The sequence below is a fragment of the Lissotriton helveticus genome, chromosome 1_1 (assembly GCF_964261635.1).
Source record: "Lissotriton helveticus chromosome 1_1, aLisHel1.1, whole genome shotgun sequence".
NCBI classification, from domain to species: Eukaryota; Metazoa; Chordata; class Amphibia; order Caudata; family Salamandridae; genus Lissotriton; species Lissotriton helveticus.
Window position 1 is genome coordinate 306,703,839 of NC_136057.1, and position 22,861 is coordinate 306,726,699.

The 22,861-nt window shown below is 46.8% G+C and overlaps 1 protein-coding gene and 2 long non-coding RNA genes across 3 annotated transcripts in view; 2 read left to right on the top strand and 1 right to left on the bottom strand.

Moving 5' to 3' along the window:
• Positions 1-2,316, top strand: part of LOC144799273 (uncharacterized) — a 64,992-nt gene extending 62,676 nt beyond the window's left edge. The window contains exon 3 of the long non-coding RNA XR_013603788.1: positions 778-2,316. This is a non-coding gene — a long non-coding RNA (uncharacterized LOC144799273). The remainder of the gene's footprint in view (positions 1-777) is intronic.
• The window catches only part of LOC144799331 (uncharacterized), a 104,235-nt gene that overhangs the window by 53,088 nt on the left and 28,286 nt on the right, over positions 1-22,861 (bottom strand). The gene's annotated exons all lie outside the window — the stretch shown is intronic.
• The window catches only part of TMEM140 (transmembrane protein 140), a 161,659-nt gene continuing 156,814 nt past the window's right edge, over positions 18,017-22,861 (top strand). Inside the window, exons 1-2 of the transcript XR_013603781.1 lie at positions 18,017-18,115; positions 20,278-20,365. The gene's annotated coding sequence lies outside the window, so the exon portion shown is untranslated. The remainder of the gene's footprint in view (positions 18,116-20,277; positions 20,366-22,861) is intronic.

The following is a 22,861-nucleotide window of genomic DNA, read 5'->3' on the forward strand; positions in this document are numbered from 1 at the left end:
CCCTCTCCCCCACCCTTCCGACATATAGCCTAAAATCTTATGCAATTGTGGTCCCTGAGGTTTTCGTAGCAGTTCATGCATCTTGGCCACATTGTCTAATTTCTCCATCTATTTGTTGTTCTGCGGTGCGTATAGGCCCTAGAATCAATCCTTCTTTGCTGAAAGATTTGAGTTTACGCAAGCTGCCCCTGGGAGCAGAAATGCGCCCCACTGCAAATTTCAGCCACATTGGGAAACAAGGCAATTGAAATATCTTCTAGCCTTTTTCATTGGTGATGTTATATCAGATATTGGGTACTGTATTTTACAATGTTATTAATAAACCAAGGTCATTTGTGCGTTTTTAGCCCAATACACTTGTAGACATAACCAGGCAATTCCATCAAGACATCTTATGAAATGCCTCCATGTTAGGACCTTGTGCAGTTGTCAGCTTCCCACCATTCATCGGCACCTCTCATATCCGCCGCTTTTCTTAGACCTTATGACAGATTTAAATGTTAATAATGTTTAATTGCAAAAGCAAGGACTACAAATGGGACCTCTAAATTCTCTATTTCGAAAACTTCTTTATTGAGATGGACAAGTCCTCTTTTGTTTTTTTGTTTTTTACTTTAAAGCAAGTATTTCTTGGCTCCTCAGAAGTTGCACCCATTCTACAAAAGCAGAAGATAATAATTTACATTTAAATAAAACAAAGTCTCAGCAAAAAAGCAACAACACTACCCAAATGCAAGTAGAATAATAACGCTGTCTATTGCTGTCTATTTCTTCCAGACTGAAATCTAAGCTGTCAAAAGACAGAAGTTACACTGGCAAAGAAACGGAGATAGGTGCCGCCAATCCAGTAAAAGCCACACTTCAGGTAAAATTTGGAAACCTCAAATCTTAACAATAGAGTTACTCCTAGAAACTTGTGATCAAACATGGATTTTCCATTTCAGCGCCGCGTGGAATTGAATGCCTCGATGAACTGCGCTGAAGGTCAAGCAACCAACTTCGAATTTTTATGTGGGCCTCTAATAGAGGTCCATAATACTAAATCCTTAGCTTTGGGTGATGTATGCATACTTGTCAACTCTGATAATTAGCTGGACTGCAGCATAGAGCCACTACTTGGAAAGGCTTGCTAAAAATGCATTCGACTGGTCTGCGTCCAACTTGGAAGTCACTGTTCTTCCACTACAATCTTCAAGCCTCCTGAGGGAATTAAATGGCATGTTACTCAGAAGGAAAAGCTAAGAGTTGGCAAACTCTATAGTGGATTCAAGATATTGATTTAATTTCCGCCAACGGCCTACAAAAATACAAGGGCTTGGCCGGAACAGCCATTAATGAGGTCCTTCCATGGTAGCCAGTTTATTAAGCTACAGTTGCCCCAGTAGGTGACAAGACTTTGTCAGGGATTATATAAAGCTCAAGTTTAGTTAAAGTATTCATTCACAGGCAATTCTGGCCCATCACAAGATATTTTGATGGTGGTTACTCAGGTCTTTGATTTATATGATGGCACTCTGTATCCTAATCGTTAGGATTGCGATTCTCAGCTGAATCAGTAACACCCACAGCCGCTTCTTGGACAGATTAAAAAAAATGCAGGAAAAAGCCAACATGGTGGCCCAATGATAGAACTAGCCTCGGTTGCACCTAAAATGATTTGTGGACAGCAACTGGCCGTACAGGAGGAAAACCTCTTCCAAACCCTACCACTTCATGACATGAATGGCTGGCCTTATACACTGACACAACCCTACATTTACCTTGGGCTGCAGGACATAAGGGGCAGGATAATATTTTGTCACATTTCATGCTTTATGGCCTGGGTGTCTGCTTCTCAGAAGCGACATAAAAATATTTAGCACATTCAAGGTTGTTATTGAGATCCCTACCCTCATCTGAAAAGGAACCATCATAGTGCTGCCGCTGAGTAACTACAACTCGCTGCTCGCATATTTTTAGGTCTCGCGCCCTGCATTGCACTGCATAGCAGTGCTCGCGCTGGCTAGAGCCCTTTTGTCCGGGCTCTCAAAACGGACCCTGGAATCGCACATGCTCGTGCGCGTGCTTTTCCTTTTGGGGCCGTGATTGGGCTTTGCGTGTTTTTTTTTCTATAGCGATCGCTTTCGTGATCACTTTGCATGAGTCATGAGTCAAAAGCGCTTTAACTGCGAGGCCTAGTGCATGTGGGGTCTTCACTGACAAGGAAGCGGCAGTGCACGGACCAAAGGGGCTCTCACCTCGTATGCCCCAATGCCACCTGGACCCGCCACACACCGGGCACGCGGCGGGCCCACAACTTCAATATTAAAAAAAAAATGCCCCCAGGGCTCACCGCGTGCCCAGTGTGCGGCGGGTCCAATGCCACCTGGGCCCACCGGACACCAGGCACGCGGCGGGCCCAACACTACAATATTTTTAAAAGCCCGCCGCTTGCCCCGTTTGCGGCGGGCCCAATGCCACCTGGGTCCGCCGTACACCGGGCTCGCGGCGGGCCCACCACTTCAATATTTTAAATAAAATGCCCCCTAGGCTTGCCGCGTGCCCCTTGTGCGGCGGGCCCAATGCCACCTGGGCCCGCCGCACACCATGCACGCAGCGGACCGAAAACTACAATAATTTCTTTTAAAATGCCCCCAGGGCCTGCCGCGTGCCCGTGTGCGGCGGGCCCAATGCCACATGGGCCCACCGCATACCGGGCACGCGGCGGGCCCAACACGACAATAATTTCTTAAAAAATGCCCCCAGGGCCTGCAACGTGCCCCGTGTGCGGCGGGCCCAATGCCACTTGGGTACGCCCCACTCCGGGCACGCGGCGGGCCCAACACTTCAATATTTTTTTTTAAAACGCCACCTGGCCCACCGCGTGCCCCGTGTGCGGCGGGCCCAACGGCACCTGGGCCCACCGCACACCGAGCATGCAGCGGGCCAAACACTATAATCATTTTTTTTTTTAATGCCCCCAGGGCCTCCCGAGTGCGCCGTGCCCAATGTCAACTGGGACCGCCGCACCCCGGGGTCGCGTCGGGCCCAACACTACAATAATTTTTTTTTTAAAGTGCCCCGTGTGCAGCGGGCCCAAAGCCACCTGGGCCCGGGCACGCGGCGGGCCCAACACTTCAATAAAGCAGTAAATAAGCACTCCACCTCGCCTGCCTGCTGGGAGGACACGAGGACCCCTCCTTCTATTGGCTCCATGGCGAAAGCCACCCGGCCAATAGAAGGGGTTGGATTTCGCGGGCAGTTTTGTAAAAATTGCAGCATTTTTACAAAACTGCCGATTTCGCAATTTTTTTTGCAAATCACGAAATCCTGGAGGGTCTGATTAAGTCACAAGCAAGTATACAAAGCAGCTGCTAAGCTGTAAGTTACGAACACTCGAGTCATGTTTGCTGTGCTTCTAAAATATAATTATATGTTCGAGGCATATGAGCTGCAGATTGTACACTTAGCAATAGATCGCCACCTGGTGTTGGGCTCGGATGATTTCAGGTTGTTGTCTTCTTGGAAGAAGTCTTTGTAGTCACGAGATAGGTGCCTCCTCCCTTGGACAATACTGCGCATGGTCATCGACTCCATCCTCAGATTGTTTTTTTCCGCCACTGGGTTCGGATGAAAGTTTTCCGCTCCGGCTAGAAAACACTCTTTTCGGCATTTTCGAAGCGTGAAACTTTAGATAAACACTTATCGACATCGAATAATCTTTTCAACATCACCAGCTACATCCCGGTGCGTCGACGTGGGCCGTTGGGCCTATCGGCACCGTACGGCCTACGCCTCATGGACAGAACTCCATTCAAGAGATGCCCGGTATGTCGAGCAAAATTCCCTCATAGCAACCATCACGAGGTTTGCAACCTCTGTCTCTCGCCAGAACACGACGAGTCGACCTGCACAGCCTGTGCCTCCTTCCGATCGAAGAAGACCATTCGGGATCGAAGGGCCCGTTGACACGAGATGAGGAGATCAGCGCCAGCACAGGAGGCCATCTTTGAGGAGGAGATCGTCGAAGAAGACGTCGCCTAGGACGAGAACCCACTCGTAGATATCTCCGAGGACGAGGCTCCACTCGTTGCCGAGGAAGACTCGCCTGATCTCCAGATCATATCGGGAGCAGAGGACTCGGACGATTCGATTTCATCTCGACAACCCGTGAGTACCTCTGCCCCTGCACAACAGACACTGCCCAAACCAAAGGCAACGGTCAGCACTCCGCCCATGGGGCCCAGTCGGGAACGAAATTTACCCTCCGACGCCCCGCCTTCGGGCTCGGCTCCGAGGAAAAAGACTACGCCTTCCGGTGCCTCGGCACCGAAAAAACCACATGTGCCAATTCCACCTCCTCTATTGGCACCGAAACATCCTTCGACACCGAAGGACTCTTCGGCACCGAAGCTAAAATGCCCTTCGGCGCCCAAAGACTCTTCAGCACCCAAACCAAAAGAGGCATCGGTGCCGATCCCAAGAACCGTAACGGACCCAAAAGCTTCGACTCCGAAACCATCCGGCTCCAAAAATAAAGAAGGGAAGCTAGATTCTGGCGCTGCAGGCCCAACAAAACCTGTCTCCACGCCAAAATCTTCAATAGCGGTACCAAAGACTACAAGGCCTGATACAGACAAGCCTAAACCACTTTTGGCACCGAAGAAATTGCCACAGGACTCAATCACTCCTTCTAAGGCAAAAAACACTAAACAACCCCTATCGGCACTGAAGAAATTGATGCCGAAGAAAATTATAGAAGAGGAAGATCTGTTTGGACCAGATCCTAAACAGAAAAAAGTCTATATTAATCCAAAAACTGGACATGTGGAAGCAATTCCTCATAAAAAAAGACCAGCAGACACACCACTTCCAACTGTGGTTCCTGCCAAAAAGGATTGTGCAACTTCTCCAATGCACCCTCCCTCTCCTTCACCTTCTTCCTCTCCTATCACTCCATATATTGAGCCTATAACTTCTCCTGCTCAATCTCCTGCATCATCACACCACACTGATGAAGAGTATGACTTAGGTGGGGGGGGATGATGTACCAGAGCCACATACATACCCTTTAGATGAGGATGAAGCTGTCAACCCAGAATATCCCAAAGAGGACGATGCATATAATTTCCCACCAAATAATGCACCAGACATTCCTGATCCTCAGTACTACCCAACAAAACCTTCCCCTCCAGAGGATAGTATTGGGTTCAATCATCTATTAAACAGAGCTGCACTTTACCATGGAGTTCCAATGCACTCTGATGCCATTGAGGAGGATTTCTTATTAGACACTTTTGAGCAGTCAAAAAGGTCTACTCAAATACTACCTATGATCAAAGGGGTCATTAAACATGCTCCAGAGATTTTCAAAGATCCAGTAAGGTGTAGGGTACTAAATCCCAGAATAGAGAAAAAGTATAGACCAGCACCAGCTGATCCAGTCGACATTAAGGGACATCTGCCATTAGACTCTTTGGTAGTGTCAAATGCACGTAAAAGAGCCAATTCCCAAACTTCTGGTGACACACCCCCGCCTGACAAAGAATCAAAAATTATTGATGCGTCAGGGAAACGAATTGCTGCACAAGCAACAAACATATGGCGCATAGCAAACACACAAGCCTTACTCTCACGCTACAACAGGGCTCACTACGACCAACTAGAAAATTAATGGAACACCTACCAGATCAATACAAAGATCAGGCAGCAGAGCTCTTACAAGAAGGCAAATTAATATCTAATGCCTCAATTAAATGCGCACTAGATGTAGCTGACACAGCATCCAGAGCAGATAACACTAGTGTTATCCTCAGACGTCATGCATGGTTACGCATTCCAGGTTTCAAACCAGAAGTACAAACTACCATCTTGAACCAGCCCTTCAATAAGAACCAGTTGTTCGGGCCAGAAGTAGATAACACACTAGAGAAGATGAAGAAGGACACAGACACTGCTAAGTCTATGGGTGCGCTACAATCCACCCAGACTAGAAGTTCTTTTCGTCGCTCCTCTTATGGAGGAGGCTCCAAGCAGACCGGCGCAGATAACACATCATCTTTTAAAACACATACACAAACCCCCTCTAATAAAGGCAACTTTAGAGGAGGTTACAGAGGCAACAACAATAAGGGAAGAGGTAGAGGTAATAACAACAACCGCTCCTCTTCCACTCCCAAACAGTGACTTCCCTCTGCCTCCCCTACAACATTCCACTCCTGTGGGGGGCAGACTATCACAGTTCCTACCTGTCTGGAATTCCATCACAACAGACAGGTGGGTAAGACAAATTATCCAACATGGTTACTGCCTAGAACTCACAGCAACCCCCCCAAACATACCACCCAGACAGCGTCCAATGTCCACAGAACACATAACTCTGCTTCAACAGGAAGTTCTAGCACTCCTACAGAAAGATGCTATTCAAGTGGTCCCCTTGCAGGAACAAGGAACAGGAGTATACTCCCTGTATTTCCTAATACCCAAGAAGGACGGGACATTAAGACCGATTCTCGACCTCAGGCCCCTAAACCACTACATACAATCAGATCATTTTCACATGATCACCTTACAACAAGTACTCCCATTACTAGAACAGGGAGACTTTCTTACAACACTGGACCTAAAGGACGCCTATTTTCATGTTCCTATACATCCTGCGCACAGGAAGTATTTAAGATTTGTCATACAAGGACAACACTATCAGTTCAAAGTCCTTCCATTCGGGATCACAACAGCACCACGAGTGTTTACAAAGTGCTTAGCAGTAGTAGCAGCACATCTCAGAAGACAACAGATACATGTCTTCCCTTACCTCGACGACTGGCTCATAAAAGCAAGATCGTTCAACCAGTGTGTATAACACACAAAACAAACAATACAAACATTACATGACTTAGGGTTTACAATAAACTACACCAAGTCGCACCTAGAGCCTTCGCACGTTCACCAATATCTAGGAGCTACCATTGACACACCGGCAGCTCTAGCGTAAATGTAAATGTAGTTGAGCTTATATAGCGCACAGCTACCCGCAGTGGGTGTCCCGGCGCTTGCTTAGGGAACCCTTCCTGGTATTCCCCTGTGAGATAGCAGGGTATCCACAAGGTGAAAGTCAGGCATCCCGCCGCGAGGGGCCGTTGTGGAGATTAAGCAAGCTATTGCCCAGAGTCGCAGAGTGTGAACCCGTGAGTCGAGGAGGCACCGGGGCGAGAATTATCGAGTCCGTGGTATTTTTAGCCCAAGACCCGCCGAGGCGGGGAATTGAACCCTGGTCCAGGACCGATCTCAGCTTCCGGGTCTGCTGCCTCTAACCCCTGAGCCACACTTCTCCACCGGTCAAGCCAGGATTCAAAGCATTCAGAGCTTAGTCTCCCTTTTTCAAGGCCAGCACTCTCTTCAAGCCAGAGTGTCCATGAAACTAATAGGCATGATGGCGTCTTGCATCTTCATAGTCCCTCACGCAAGACTACAAATGCGTCCACTACAAGAATGTCTAGCACAACAGTGGAATCAGGCTGAAGGTCAGCTCACCGACCTGGTGTTGGTGGACAGCCGTACATATCACTCTCTGCAATGGTGGAACACCAAAAACTTGACAAAGGGCCGGCCGTTCCTAGACCCTGTTCCACAAATAGTGCTCACGACAGATGCATCCCTCACAGGATGGGGAGCCCATCTCATGCACTATACCACTCAAGGCCAATGGAACAGCCAACAAAAACTGTTCCACATCAATCACTTAGAGTTGCTAGCGATTTTCCTAGCACTCAAGACTTTTCAAGTACAAGTACAAAACAAAGCTGTTCTAATCCGGACGGACAATATGACAGCTATGTATTATGTACAAAAACAGGGGGGGACACACTCTCTGCGGTGCAGAGTAGGAATATTGACGGAGAAATTTCGTGTGACATAAATATCCCCGCAGAAATATCGAGTTGAAGAAATATCGACAACAAAAATATAGTTTGACCAGAATATCAACTGACAGGTAAGTAATATCGATAACAATAATATAGTTGTAATAAATATTCTACAAAAATATAGTTTACAAAAATATCGATTTTTTTAATAATGTTATGTATTTTAGAGTTTTTAATGAGAATTGTTTGTCATTTTATTATATGTTGTAGAATTTTATTAGTTATTAATATGAGGTCCCTAGAAGCCATGGCCCCGCATCCATTGCCTGCTGTGCATGACCGAAGCCCGTTTCCAGCAGAGGTTGGCCAGTAATCATGGGCTGCGAGACGGGCGTGGCCAAATGTCCGCCATGTACAAAACACCAGATTGCTAATGTCACTGGAAAAAGGTAGACCAGCTGAGGTGATGGGCGTTCTAAGGGTTGTGTAGGTTAATTCTCCTCACTCAGTGGCCTAGCAAGGTCAGGTGGTATCTGGTGCTGAACATTTCTTGTCATCCCCGGCTTGACAAGATGGTAAAAATATGTGTTAAAAAACACATATTTTTGCCATTTTGTCATCCCCCTCAGTGATGACACCCAGGGCGGGCCACACCCACCACACCCCCCTTCCTACGCCACTGTCTTCACTGTGGGGATAAAGATGTCAGACACATGCAACGAGTGCGTGGGTGTTTTCCGAGCATGGTTGCCTAACCCCACCGCCCAAATGCACTCACAACTAACGTGTGCCACTGACAGTTCACTTCCTCTCATTTGCAAGCCAAGCCTTTCATCCGCCCAGTGTGTATTTTTAACTTGGTTGATATGTGAACTGTTGGGCCCACGTTTGTGTGCAAAGGCATATTATAGAAAACAGATATGACCATTATTTGGATGTGAGTAGTGAGGTGATTTTAGGGTTCAGGGATGGGTGGAGTGTAATGGTGTTGAGGGGTTGTAAGGTTCATGGATAGGTAGAGTTTGGGGCTAGTGATTCTTTTTTAAGGTTTAGTGATGGGTAGAGGTTAAGGAAGGGTGATAAAGATTTTTTAGGGTTTAGGATTCAGTGGAGTTTAGAGTGATAAGAGGTTTTAAAGCATTCAGGGATGGGTGGAGTTAAGATGCAGATAATTGATTTTAGGGTTTAGGGAAGGGTAGAGTTTAAGGGTGGTGTGAAGTTCGTAGGAGTCATAGATGGGTGGTGAAGTTTTTAGGGTTCGGGGATGGGTGGAGGTTGGAGTGAAGAAGGATATAAAGGGGTGAGGTTTATGGGTAAAAATTGTTTTTTATACTTTAGGAATGGAGAAGTTTAAAGGTTGTGAGTGGGTATGCAGTTCAGGAATGGGTAGAGTGTAGGGGTAGAAAGGACTTTAATGGGTCAGGTGTTGAAAATGGCAATGTATATGTACATAAGCGGCGTTCATTTGTGTTCACTGTACCCCTTGTTGTAAGCAGAATGGATATCACTAAACACTGACTTTGTTATCCCGCCAGCATAGACCCATGCACACACGTACACGACAGCCATTTTAGACACCATGGCCTCTCTGCCCATCTGTTCCCGGCACCCCTCCCCGCGCGCACTGCTCATGCATCGGCCACAAGACCCTCTCCCTCTGCGTGACCCTACTCTAGAAGTAGCACTCCTGCTTGACTCACCCCCCCATTTCCTCCCAAGAACACCCTTCCCCTCAGCTGACGAGCCCCCTCCAGCTGCACTTGGCCTTTTTGACCTGGTCCCAAGTCCTACGACCAAGCCTCGTGAATGTACACCCCCCCCCTTTTCCCTGCCCAGCATAACAAAACCGTGATACACCAGCCGAAGTGTCCGATCCTATCGCCTGCCCAACCTTTGATTTGATCATCCCCTCCTGCCCTCGTGTCCTGTAGGAATGTCCGGCTGAGAGATCACAATCTCTTGTTACATTCAGGAGGGGAGGATGACATCTGATCGACTGGTATGGGAATAGGCCTGAAGCTGGGATTCTAAGCATGTTTTTTCCTACTTCAAAGTGTCTTTATTGTAATAAGGAATGTTTGTGCATCATAAACATGTGTATAAAAGACGAAGCCTCAGAGAAACTTGTTAGAGCACATCCTGAAGACACTATGCGAGTGTCCGAAATGACAGGCTCTCCTCATGAGAAATAAAGTCTGTTCTTGTTTCCCTGCTTCCAGCGCCCGTCTCTTTATTTGGTAATTGTTCAAGATGGGAACTAAGAGGCGTCCTGCGCCAGCAGCCTGGGCATCAGGTGTGTTATGGGCTGACTTTTCCACAATTGGCGTCCCAACGCGGGGTCCATCAGCGACATAAGGTCCGGTAAGAGAGGTCCAGACGATGGGGTGAACATCTAAACGATTGGAGTATACCTGCCTTGAGAGGGCCCTCGTCCGGCTACCGATTGAATGAACTTCACCGATTCCGAACGGACCTCTCTCAAGTGACCTACTGTCCTGACTGGAATCCCACAGGAATGCTGCGGTAAAAACATGGAGAAAGAGAACGATCGGGCGCTGGAAAAGGGAAGGCGAAGAATTGCCCACACGGTCCGGTCCGGGTAAGGTTAAGTAGGACGTCTTTACGTCCGATTGGTAGGATGGCTTTATCCATCTGATTGATTGATTGATTGTACTTGAAGTATTGGTTCTCTTTGAGACATTTTCTATTTGCAAACAGCGATGAATAGGAACGTTTCTCTCTCTTTGCAAATAGTTAAGGATAGGTAATGCAGACGTTTGTCCCCTATTGTAATCCGTCATGCCTATTTTTCTCCCCACTGATTGTTTGTTATCGATTTTTATCGATTATTGCTCTTTGAGATATTCCCTGTCTACAAACAGGGAAGAATAGAAATATTCTGCCCCCTTTGCAGATAGTGAAGGATAGGTAATGCAGATTTTTGTCCCCGTTGTAATCCGTCATGCCTGTTTTTCTCCCCACTGATTGATTGATTGTCTGGACATTTATTGTTCAAGGAATAGTTCTTTTGAGGTATTCTCTGTTGCAAAAAACGTAGAAAAGAAATATTCTGTCTAATCTTTGCAAGAAGTGAAGGGTAGGTAATGCGGACCTTTGTCCCCCGTTGTAATCTCTCGGGCCTATCTACTCCCCACTGATTGGTAAACTAGTTCCACCCGGACCATTTATGAGAGGTAGGTCATCTGGCTCGACCAGAGGGTACCCCTAATAAAAAGGACATATGCAACAATAACGAAGTAATCACCGTATCCTGTTAACAGAAACTTTAGCATGAAACACGCTAGAAAAAAAAAAAAGGGGAAGAAGGAAATAAGAAAGCAAAATCAGTAGGCCACTGATGAGTTTTTGATTTCACTACAAATAGGAAAACGTTAGAAATAGCTGACGATAAAACACATGATTTCGCTAGAAAAAAGAAACGTTAAGAAATAAGTCCGTAATACGAAACATGAAAATGGTGAGAGAAGCCAAGCTTGACATCACGGCAGCCACAAGGCAACCAGGCTTCGCCACCCCTCACTGCTCCACACATGTCTGTCCCACCGCCTGCCACGCCCCAATAACGGTAACATGAGACAGATACTAGTCAACAGATACCTACCCCCATTCTGGAAACTCCCGAAGTGCAACAGGTTCGCGGCTACGCCCATCCGGAAGACGAGATCTTCGGCACGTGTAGGGCGGGTCCTGCTGCCAGCCGTCGGCCGGAGGTCGTCGAGTAAGGTGGGCCAAAAGAGGCGCCGAGGCCGACGGGATCCGGGCGTCCCCTCTTCTTTCTTCAATAATGGCTGCGACAACACGGAGGGGGATGTCTTGCTCATGCCACCGACCCCCCCCTCGCATCTCCTGGTCCAGCCACGGCTTGGTATGAGCTCCCCGTTCGGCCCTGAAGCGGCGCCTTGCAAGCCACCGGGGGGGGATGTCTTGCCTATGCCTCCGACCCGCCCCCCTCTCATCGCCTGGTCCGGCCATCATGAATATTAGCGCCGAGAAAAACGACGTGGGGTGCGCTGGGAGGGAGAGGCGGCGCGAACGAGCCTCTCCCACCTCCCCAGGTGGAGGCCCCCAGTGGCACCCCCAACGCTCCACTCACCCGACAAGGGTTCGCCCACTCGTAAAATGGCGGTCAACCCTGCTGGAGCGGGCCCGGCGTGGAGAGATGGCCCGGTTGCTTGTTGATTAAGAAATGAGTCCCACCATCATAAGTGTTCTCCTCGACTTTGAAGATTCTATAAGAGCCACGGGGGCCCCCGACCCCCGCAGACACCCCCGATGGGGAATGACTGCCATGATTGCCCGCGGAACGATGAAAATGTAGCCGCGAGACGTCGGCGCTCCCACGCTGACGCCAGCCTCAGTTTGAATGACTAAAATCCTGCAGACTACAGTTCGGACCAGTTCCGGTGAAAACCCAGTATGACCCGGTAGGAAAAAATTGTTGCCTCCCTCCCCCTTTGACTGATGGTTCATACTGCCGATCCTTTCTGTCGACCTTTTTAACGGAACTTTTGGACTGCCGAAAGAGGCTCTGGGCCAACCACGAGTTGGTGGAGATTTTGACTGTGCCTGGATCTGCCTGGCTGCCCCCAAAATGGCGCTGATACAAATGAAACTTTCAACTCCTTGTTGTACCCCGATTGCTCAGCCTTGGTGTCATGAAATATGTATGCAATTTTAAAAAAACACAATGAATTGATATGGGATGGGTACTGATTATGTGTTCGGACAATGAATTGAAGTGAGATGGGTACTGATTGAACATTCGGACAATGAATTGTTGTTAAGTTTTGGCGCATCATGATTATTGAAAGTTCGAATTTCAACACTTATGATACTCGCTCACACTGAAGTTTCGATATGATTTTATTGTACTTGTCGCACTTTTTATTATGAAATCAACGACCACCGACTCCATTAGGTTTTCCACTAATAAGTATCCCCACATGTACAGTTCTGGCCTGCCCACAGGGTTGTAGGCCCGTATTTATGCACCGACATTTTTTATTAAAGATTTTTGGAAAAAGCAAACTTAGTTGTCACGTGTAAATTGGTAAATTTCGAATAAATGCCGATATAACTAAATTACAGGTGAAATGGCCCAGCTCGATTAGTTAAGGGTTAAAAAGTATAGTACGCAGAAATATTGCAAATATGAACGGTCCAGGTTTTTGTTGTATGTGTTTTGCACTTTAGTACAGCCTAAAGCAACCGCTAAAGATCCTGGTATTTAGCCTATACGTTATATGCTACCTGTGTCAGGAAAGTTGTTTTAAAAATGCCCCTAAGTCGCCCCAAAGGAGTGCCACCTAACCCCCCCCCGGTACGAACGACAAACGACCCCGTACCACTGTAGGTTATCACTTTTCCTCAAAGGAGAGCACGAGCCCCCCCACGTTGCACCGACTGCCCTTTTGTTCTGACCCCCCCCCCCGCGCACGATCCGTAATACCACACTTGGGCGACCTATGCTATCCACAGGCTTCCGATAATCATCTCTCCCACACCGAATGGTCCACCTGGGCTTAAACACCAAGTTGGCAGGGATTGCGTCCAGTGGAGATAGCCCGAGTATGTAGTAAGTAACAGCCTTCTCGAGTTTATGCGCGCTGATGTGTTTTTAAAATGCTGCCCCCGCCCCCCCCCCCTTCCTTTTTCCCTCTTTCTACAGGTCACATCGGAACGTCGATTTACTTAGCGCTTGGGAGGACAGCCTGAAGCGGAAACTACGAAATATGACTTCGCTTGGCACCCCGAATAATACAACCAGGAATGACGTGCACTAATGAATGAATTCCTACGTTTAACTAAATAGGGAAAGTTTAAGGAATATTCCGAGGTGAGGTTTACCCAAGTACCCTCCGCTTGGAGGACTAGGAGTATTGCCAGTGTTTAAAATCTACTACCTCCTTTCGCACCCTCATAGACATGAAAATCAAAGCTGCCCCATTGTTCTCACAACTGACACCCACTGTTGCCTCAAGCCTGGAAACATCCTAGCCCGACCAGGTTAGTTCTTGACCAATTGCCAAAGGCATATAAGTGTAGATAACTAAAAGCCACCGGTAAAGGCAGCCGACGATAAAAGAGAAGAAAAAGGTAAACAGAGCTTAGGATGCTAAGGATGCGCAGCATACAGGCAGAGATCATTTTGGCCAATAACTGTTCTATGTTTTGTCTTGGATTTTTGTACATAATACATGTACTGTCTCCCCCGCCTGAGTCTGAGTGCACGTAATGTATGGGTCTACGTCGTCCCTCTGCCTGTGTTTCCGTATTACTTGACCCTTGCTGTTCTGTGTTGTGTGCGCACTGAATGGCCCATTATTGTACACGTCTCTCTCTCCCTCTCCCTCTCCCTCCCTGTCATACGTGTACCGAATGGTTCGTTTAGAGTGCGGACTCTCTCTCTCTCTCTCTCTCTCTCTCTCTCTCTCTCTCTCTCTCTCTCTCTCTCTCTCTCTCTCTGAGGATCCCCCTGTTCCCTCCTTCCTTGTATGGTAACGTTGTGCCCCACCGGCACAAACCTAATTGGGTCTCTTCGAACACAAAGGTGTTCGGCAAAATTGACAGAAACTAAAACGATTGTAACTTGCCATATTACTACCTCTCCTTTCTGCAAAACGATAGAACCCGAGTTGGTAATGAAAGAAAGGACAGGTAAGACGACTGATGTCCCCTAATCTGGCCTTTTTTATAGGGGGGCTATAACGTCAATGGTCTTCTGTTTTTCAGTTCATTAGAAATGCAATCCCTAATGCCCAGATTGCCCCACCCCTCTGCACTTAAGTGCGGATGTCCAAAGCGTCCTCGCTTCTCCCGATTGACCCCAGCTCCCTGTCCAAAGCGTCCTCGCTTCTCCCGATTGACCCCAGCTCCATATCAGCTATCCCCTAAGCGTAATTGATGACCTTAATTAACCGTCGCTCCCCAAGAAAAGCATGTTTAACCTCTGCCCCCCTCTCATGATGATAACACCCCTGCTTGCAAGAGTTAGCCGACCCCGAAGGGAAATGTAAGATTGTCAGTAATTGGGCTAAAAAAGGGCGAGTCTCAACCTAAGGACTCGATTTCGAGTTTGATAAAAAAACACTGTCAATGGGAGTCCGATTTCTGTCCACGTACGTCACGAATGAACGCCAAATAGGCTTAGAATTCAATAGAAATGACCCTCCTACATACTCCATAAGTGATGACTTCTGACTGTGACTGATGAACATATCCCCCACCTACTTAGGATTGGGGACGGAATTGAGATGTATAAATGTCTTCTCCTGCCAGTTTTTCTAAAACTTGTTTTGTACCCATTCAAAGATACAATCACCGGAGGAGAGGAGCTGGACGTGACGCACAGCCTGGCCACAGATCATGAAGCACGTGTGACCTCGACCAAAGGTGGAATCACAGAGCAACGAGACGCGGGACGAGGCACCACTCTCAAACTCTGCAGATAAAGGAATGAAGGGCTGCCTTGAAGCCCTTGATTTGCTGACCCACTCGTGCCTGAAGTCCCCGTCCCTTTTGAGCCCGACTGATGGGCCTGCCTGCTCGTCATCCTTTGCTCCTTTGGTCCCTTGGTGTGCTCAAAGATCTGATCCCACTCCGCCCTCTCTTCCCTCGATTATTCAACAACATCACCCTTTTCGCATAACTTTTGACTCAGAAAAGAAGAGCAACATTTAGATAGAATAAGGTTTTGCCACGGAAAAAGAAAGACACGCAGGTGCCCAGCATGAGGCACCCCTAAGAAGATCAGTTAGGAAACAGGACTGTGATCTAACAGCAGAGGACTGATCGCACCCTGCAACGCGTAAGGATGAATCCGAGCTGGACCTATAGCTCCACCGCCGGTGCTCAACAGCGCCAACGAAAGAAGACGGACTCTGTTAAAAAGACACTGTGACAAAGACCCCCCCCCTTCCTGAACTTTCTGCCCACCCCTTCACTAATTGCTTGTATCAAACTGAATTCCTCCCTCAACCATTTTGTGTTGCTTTCAAAAATGTTTCATCGGTCACTCATGTATTTAGTTTTCCAGAAGTCTCACATAGCACTGACAAGACCCGAAGGTATCAGAGCATTTTTACTGTATGTTGATGTCACCGGAGAGAAAGTCTGAACTTGATTCTATAATGTTTCGGAACATTTTTCTTGATTGACCCCGACTAAGTATTATGCCGATCTCTAGACTTGTATGAATAACCCAACAAATGTAAAATCATATGTACCGCATTCCGCCTATCGTATCGACTGTATAGAACTGAACTAGCTTATGTAAAAAAGCGGCGACTGTTGAAAATGGCAATGTATATGTACATAAGCGGCGTTCATTTGTGTTCACTGTACCCCTTGTTGTAAGCAGAATGGATATCACTAAACACTGACTGTGTTATCCCGCCAGCATAGACCCATGCACACACGTACACGACAGCCATTTTAGACACCATGGCCTCTCTGCCCATCTGTTCCCGGCACCCCTCCCCGCGCGCACTGCTCATGCATCGGCCACAAGACCCTCTCCCTCTGCGTGACCCTACTCTAGAAGTAGCACTCCTGCTTGACTCACCCCCCCATTTCCTCCCAAGAACACCCTTCCCCTCAGCTGACGAGCCCCCTCCAGCTGCACTTGGCCTTTTTGACCTGGTCCCAAGTCCTACGACCAAGCCTCGTGAATGTACACCCCCCCCCTTTTCCCTGCCCAGCATAACAAAACCGTGATACACCAGCCGAAGTGTCCGATCCTATCGCCTGCCCAACCTTTGATTTGATCATCCCCTCCTGCCCTCGTGTCCTGTAGGAATGTCCGGCTAAGAGATCACAATCTCTTGTTACATTCAGGAGGGGAGGATGACATCTGATCGACTGATATGGGAATAGGCCTGAAGCTGGGATTCCAAGCATGTTTTTTCCTACTTCAAAGTGTCTTTATTGTAATAAGGAATGTTTGTGCATCATAAACATGTGTATAAAAGACGAAGCCTCAGAGAAACTTGTTAGAGCACCTCCTGAAGACACTATGCGAGTGTCCGAAATGACAGGCTCTCCTCATGAGAAATAAACTCTGTTCTTGTTTCCCTGCTTCCAGCGCCCGTCTCTTTATTTGGTAATTGTTCAAGATGGGAACTAAGAGGCGTCCTGCGCCAGCAGCCTGGGCATCAGGTGTGTTATGGGCTGACTTTTCCACACAGGTGTGAGAACAGGATAGGTGTGGTGAGCAGTGTTTAGGAGCAATGGATGGGAGGTGTTTAGGGGTGTTGATGGGTTAGCAAATTAAAAGTATCCAAAGTAATAGTATGACAATGGAAAACATATGAATCTCATAAGTGCCCTGAAGTAAAGCACTGAAATAAATACTTCCAACAAATCTGTTTCTGAAAGTAAGACCTGTTACTATTGCATTTACACCTTAAAACGTAAGCATGCAAATGCCAATTTCGAACAAAAAGACATTCTATGAATTGGTTTCTATGAAATAGTAAATGCCATTCACTCTGAACATTTCCATTACAGGTTCAGGTGAAATGGTTTCTCAGTAATGGTATGCCATGAAATTGTTTTTCTATGAAATCACATACAACATTCTGTCAAGCTAAAGTAGCTCATACTAGTGCAAAATCACAACGTAGACTGGAACTCAGGAAGTGATGTTAGACCACGATGCATCTATTTATTCATTCTTGGCTGCTGCGGTGTGACTGGTATAGATTATGCACCAGAGTGATCATTTTGCATTGGTAATGTGATGCCAAATGACATGCCTTGTGTTATGCACCTCCATATTTAATTGCTCCAAAAGGTTCCACTATTGCCCTTCCTGCACTGTCTTGTGTCTTGTATCTTGTATGCCGTGCAATAATTTGCTGGTGCTTAGTTGGGAATATTGTGAGAACCATAGTATACACATCAAGTTCCGGACAAGCAGGCAGAAATATCTCTGCTCGCTAGAAGGGGCTATGTGGTGTCCCTCATCTGAGAGGGGTACGTTGTGACCATTTCTTGGGCCCCCAATGCTCCCCTGAGTCTTCGCTACATACTGTCTAGTCTCATTGCGCTCTTCATCCTATGATCGTGCTCATGGCTTCGTTTGCTTGAAGATGGCGTCTTTGTTCTTATTCTGTTGACCACCTCAGCCTCCCTTTCTTCTTTTTGACTAGGTCTTTGAACATGTGTGTCCTGTGTTTGGGAGAAGTGTCATGCAGAGTGTCCAAGCTGAACCGGCATCACAAGTCAAAGCGGGGCTAGTGGGGAAAGAGGTAAGGACATGGACTCAGAAGAAGGGATGCGGTCCATTCAAAGAGCATTGGCTCATATGTACTGAGGCATTGATACATCAGACCCATTGTGTGTAAGACATGGGCGCAAAACGTCAGCGTTCACCAATTCACTGTACGTTCAGGGTAATCATTTCAGCCCAGTCTTTAATTTCATAAATTGGGAAAGTAATTATATAAACAATCATTCGATCCTTGCAAAATAATCCCGCCTTTTATCTGGAGAATAGATTAACTATTATTGCAAAATAATCCCTCCTTTTATCTGAAGACTAGATTAACTATTATTCTAATTCGTTTTCTAAAATATTTGTGGACTAGTGTTTCTTGACACAAGGCCATGATTTTGTAACCATTTCTTCTCATCTCTTTTTCTTTTAATTAGCATTTTTGTGAAATTATGGGGTTTAAAGTATCAATAAGAGAATTATAAAACTTCAAAAATCATTGTATAGTAATTAAAGCTGGTCCAAAATATTCAGCCGAAAATTCACCCTCACCCCTTAGCGTGCACAGTCCAAAGTAATACTGTCAGCTACACACGCTCACTGCCCACAGAGAAAACGGCACAGTGTGTGCACAATCTAATTCAATACTAATACAGGCAGGGGCATCCACCCAGAAGAATACAAGCAGTCCAAGGGAACAAAGTCCAGGGGTACCCTGACCTCTTAAGATATCAAACGTTCAGAGGTCAGATGCAAGAGAGGTGGCACGAGAGAATGCAAATAGTAGAGTGAAGGGGGAAAATTGAGATATCTTTTAATGTTTTATACTCGTTCAATTTCTTTGCTGAAAGATATTTTTTTCTCGCCATACATTTTATTGGGTTTTTGCCATCGATATGACTCTTAAAGGTCAGGTGGCGTACATACACAGTTTACTGCAGGATACATTGTGTAGCTTAAATTTTAACCAAGGACGAAACGTGTAGGCTGTAGCTGTGGAATATTGTATAGAACATGCGACAGTTGTTTATGAAAATGCAATGAACAGCGATATTTTGGATGCCATCACCAAATGAAACATTACAGAATTGACTAAAAAGAAGAATACAAGCCTGCTTTTGAACATGTTTTCATTCTTTTTTTGATCATAGATTAATGGCATAAATTGTTGCTTGAATTATTTCTCAACAGTAGATGATCCTTGGTTAAAATTTATGTTGATTGTGTAGTGGCTTCTACGGTGGGCTGCTCCAGGTTGAGCGTCAGTGGAAAGCTAAATAGAGTGTAAAGTACTGTATGGAATATCCCACTGTGCACACAATTTAAGTACCCTCACCGTGTTTTTTTTTTAATATACGTTGTGTAGCTATACACTCAGAAAACAAAACCACATAAAACATGAAAAAGATAAATCAATGCCCCTCTCCCCCACCCTTCCGACATATAGCCTAAAATCTTATGCAATTGTGGTCCCTGAGGTTTTCGTAGCAGTTCATGCATCTTGGCCACATTGTCTAATTTCTCCATCTATTTGTTGTTCTGCGGTGCGTATAGGCCCTAGAATCAATCCTTCTTTGCTGAAAGATTTGAGTTTACGCAAGCTGCCCCTGGGAGCAGAAATGCGCCCCACTGCAAATTTCAGCCACATTGGGAAACAAGGCAATTGAAATATCTTCTAGCCTTTTTCATTGGTGATGTTATATCAGATATTGGGTACTGTATTTTACAATGTTATTAATAAACCAAGGTCATTTGTGCGTTTTTAGCCCAATACACTTGTAGACATAACCAGGCAATTCCATCAAGACATCTTATGAAATGCCTCCATGTTAGGACCTTGTGCAGTTGTCAGCTTCCCACCATTCATCGGCACCTCTCATATCCGCCGCTTTTCTTAGACCTTATGACAGATTTAAATGTTAATAATGTTTAATTGCAAAAGCAAGGACTACAAATGGGACCTCTAAATTCTCTATTTCGAAAACTTCTTTATTGAGATGGACAAGTCCTCTTTTGTTTTTTTGTTTTTTACTTTAAAGCAAGTATTTCTTGGCTCCTCAGAAGTTGCACCCATTCTACAAAAGCAGAAGATAATAATTTACATTTAAATAAAACAAAGTCTCAGCAAAAAAGCAACAACACTACCCAAATGCAAGTAGAATAATAACGCTGTCTATTGCTGTCTATTTCTTCCAGACTGAAATCTAAGCTGTCAAAAGACAGAAGTTACACTGGCAAAGAAACGGAGATAGGTGCCGCCAATCCAGTAAAAGCCACACTTCAGGTAAAATTTGGAAACCTCAAATCTTAACAATAGAGTTACTCCTAGAAACTTGTGATCAAACATGGATTTTCCATTTCAGCGCCGCGTGGAATTGAATGCCTCGATGAACTGCGCTGAAGGTCAAGCAACCAACTTCGAATTTTTATGTGGGCCTCTAATAGAGGTCCATAATACTAAATCCTTAGCTTTGGGTGATGTATGCATACTTGTCAACTCTGATAATTAGCTGGACTGCAGCATAGAGCCACTACTTGGAAAGGCTTGCTAAAAATGCATTCGACTGGTCTGCGTCCAACTTGGAAGTCACTGTTCTTCCACTACAATCTTCAAGCCTCCTGAGGGAATTAAATGGCATGTTACTCAGAAGGAAAAGCTAAGAGTTGGCAAACTCTATAGTGGATTCAAGATATTGATTTAATTTCCGCCAACGGCCTACAAAAATACAAGGGCTTGGCCGGAACAGCCATTAATGAGGTCCTTCCATGGTAGCCAGTTTATTAAGCTACAGTTGCCCCAGTAGGTGACAAGACTTTGTCAGGGATTATATAAAGCTCAAGTTTAGTTAAAGTATTCATTCACAGGCAATTCTGGCCCATCACAAGATATTTTGATGGTGGTTACTCAGGTCTTTGATTTATATGATGGCACTCTGTATCCTAATCGTTAGGATTGCGATTCTCAGCTGAATCAGTAACACCCACAGCCGCTTCTTGGACAGATTAAAAAAAATGCAGGAAAAAGCCAACATGGTGGCCCAATGATAGAACTAGCCTCGGTTGCACCTAAAATGATTTGTGGACAGAAACTGGCCGTACAGGAGGAAAACCTCTTCCAAACCCTACCACTTCATGACATGAATGGCTGGCCTTATACACTGACACAACCCTACATTTACCTTGGGCTGCAGGACATAAGGGGCAGGATAATATTTTGTCACATTTCATGCTTTATGGCCTGGGTGTCTGCTTCTCAGAAGCGACATAAAAATATTTAGCACATTCAAGGTTGTTATTGAGATCCCTACCCTCATCTGAAAAGGAACCATCATAGTGCTGCCGCTGAGTAACTACAACTCGCTGCTCGCATATTTTTAGGTCTCGCGCCCTGCATTGCACTGCATAGCAGTGCTCGCGCTGGCTAGAGCCCTTTTGTCCGGGCTCTCAAAACGGACCCTGGAATCGCACATGCTCGTGCGCGTGCTTTTCCTTTTGGGGCCGTGATTGGGCTTTGCGTGTTTTTTTTTCTATAGCGATCGCTTTCGTGATCACTTTGCATGAGTCATGAGTCAAAAGCGCTTTAACTGCGAGGCCTAGTGCATGTGGGGTCTTCACTGACAAGGAAGCGGCAGTGCACGGACCAAAGGGGCTCTCACCTCGTATGCCCCAATGCCACCTGGACCCGCCACACACCGGGCACGCGGCGGGCCCACAACTTCAATATTAAAAAAAAAATGCCCCCAGGGCTCACCGCGTGCCCAGTGTGCGGCGGGTCCAATGCCACCTGGGCCCACCGGACACCAGGCACGCGGCGGGCCCAACACTACAATATTTTTAAAAGCCCGCCGCTTGCCCCGTTTGCGGCGGGCCCAATGCCACCTGGGTCCGCCGTACACCGGGCTCGCGGCGGGCCCACCACTTCAATATTTTAAATAAAATGCCCCCTAGGCTTGCCGCGTGCCCCTTGTGCGGCGGGCCCAATGCCACCTGGGCCCGCCGCACACCATGCACGCAGCGGACCGAAAACTACAATAATTTCTTTTAAAATGCCCCCAGGGCCTGCCGCGTGCCCGTGTGCGGCGGGCCCAATGCCACATGGGCCCACCGCATACCGGGCACGCGGCGGGCCCAACACGACAATAATTTCTTAAAAAATGCCCCCAGGGCCTGCAACGTGCCCCGTGTGCGGCGGGCCCAATGCCACTTGGGTACGCCCCACTCCGGGCACGCGGCGGGCCCAACACTTCAATATTTTTTTTTAAAACGCCACCTGGCCCACCGCGTGCCCCGTGTGCGGCGGGCCCAACGGCACCTGGGCCCACCGCACACCGAGCATGCAGCGGGCCAAACACTATAATCATTTTTTTTTTTAATGCCCCCAGGGCCTCCCGAGTGCGCCGTGCCCAATGTCAACTGGGACCGCCGCACACCGGGGTCGCGTCGGGCCCAACACTACAATAATTTTTTTTTTAAAGTGCCCCGTGTGCAGCGGGCCCAAAGCCACCTGGGCCCGGGCACGCGGCGGGCCCAACACTTCAATAAAGCAGTAAATAAGCACTCCACCTCGCCTGCCTGCTGGGAGGACACGAGGACCCCTCCTTCTATTGGCTCCATGGCGAAAGCCACCCGGCCAATAGAAGGGGTTGGATTTCGCGGGCAGTTTTGTAAAAATTGCAGCATTTTTACAAAACTGCCGATTTCGCAATTTTTTTTGCAAATCACGAAATCCTGGAGGGTCTGATTAAGTCACAAGCAAGTATACAAAGCAGCTGCTAAGCTG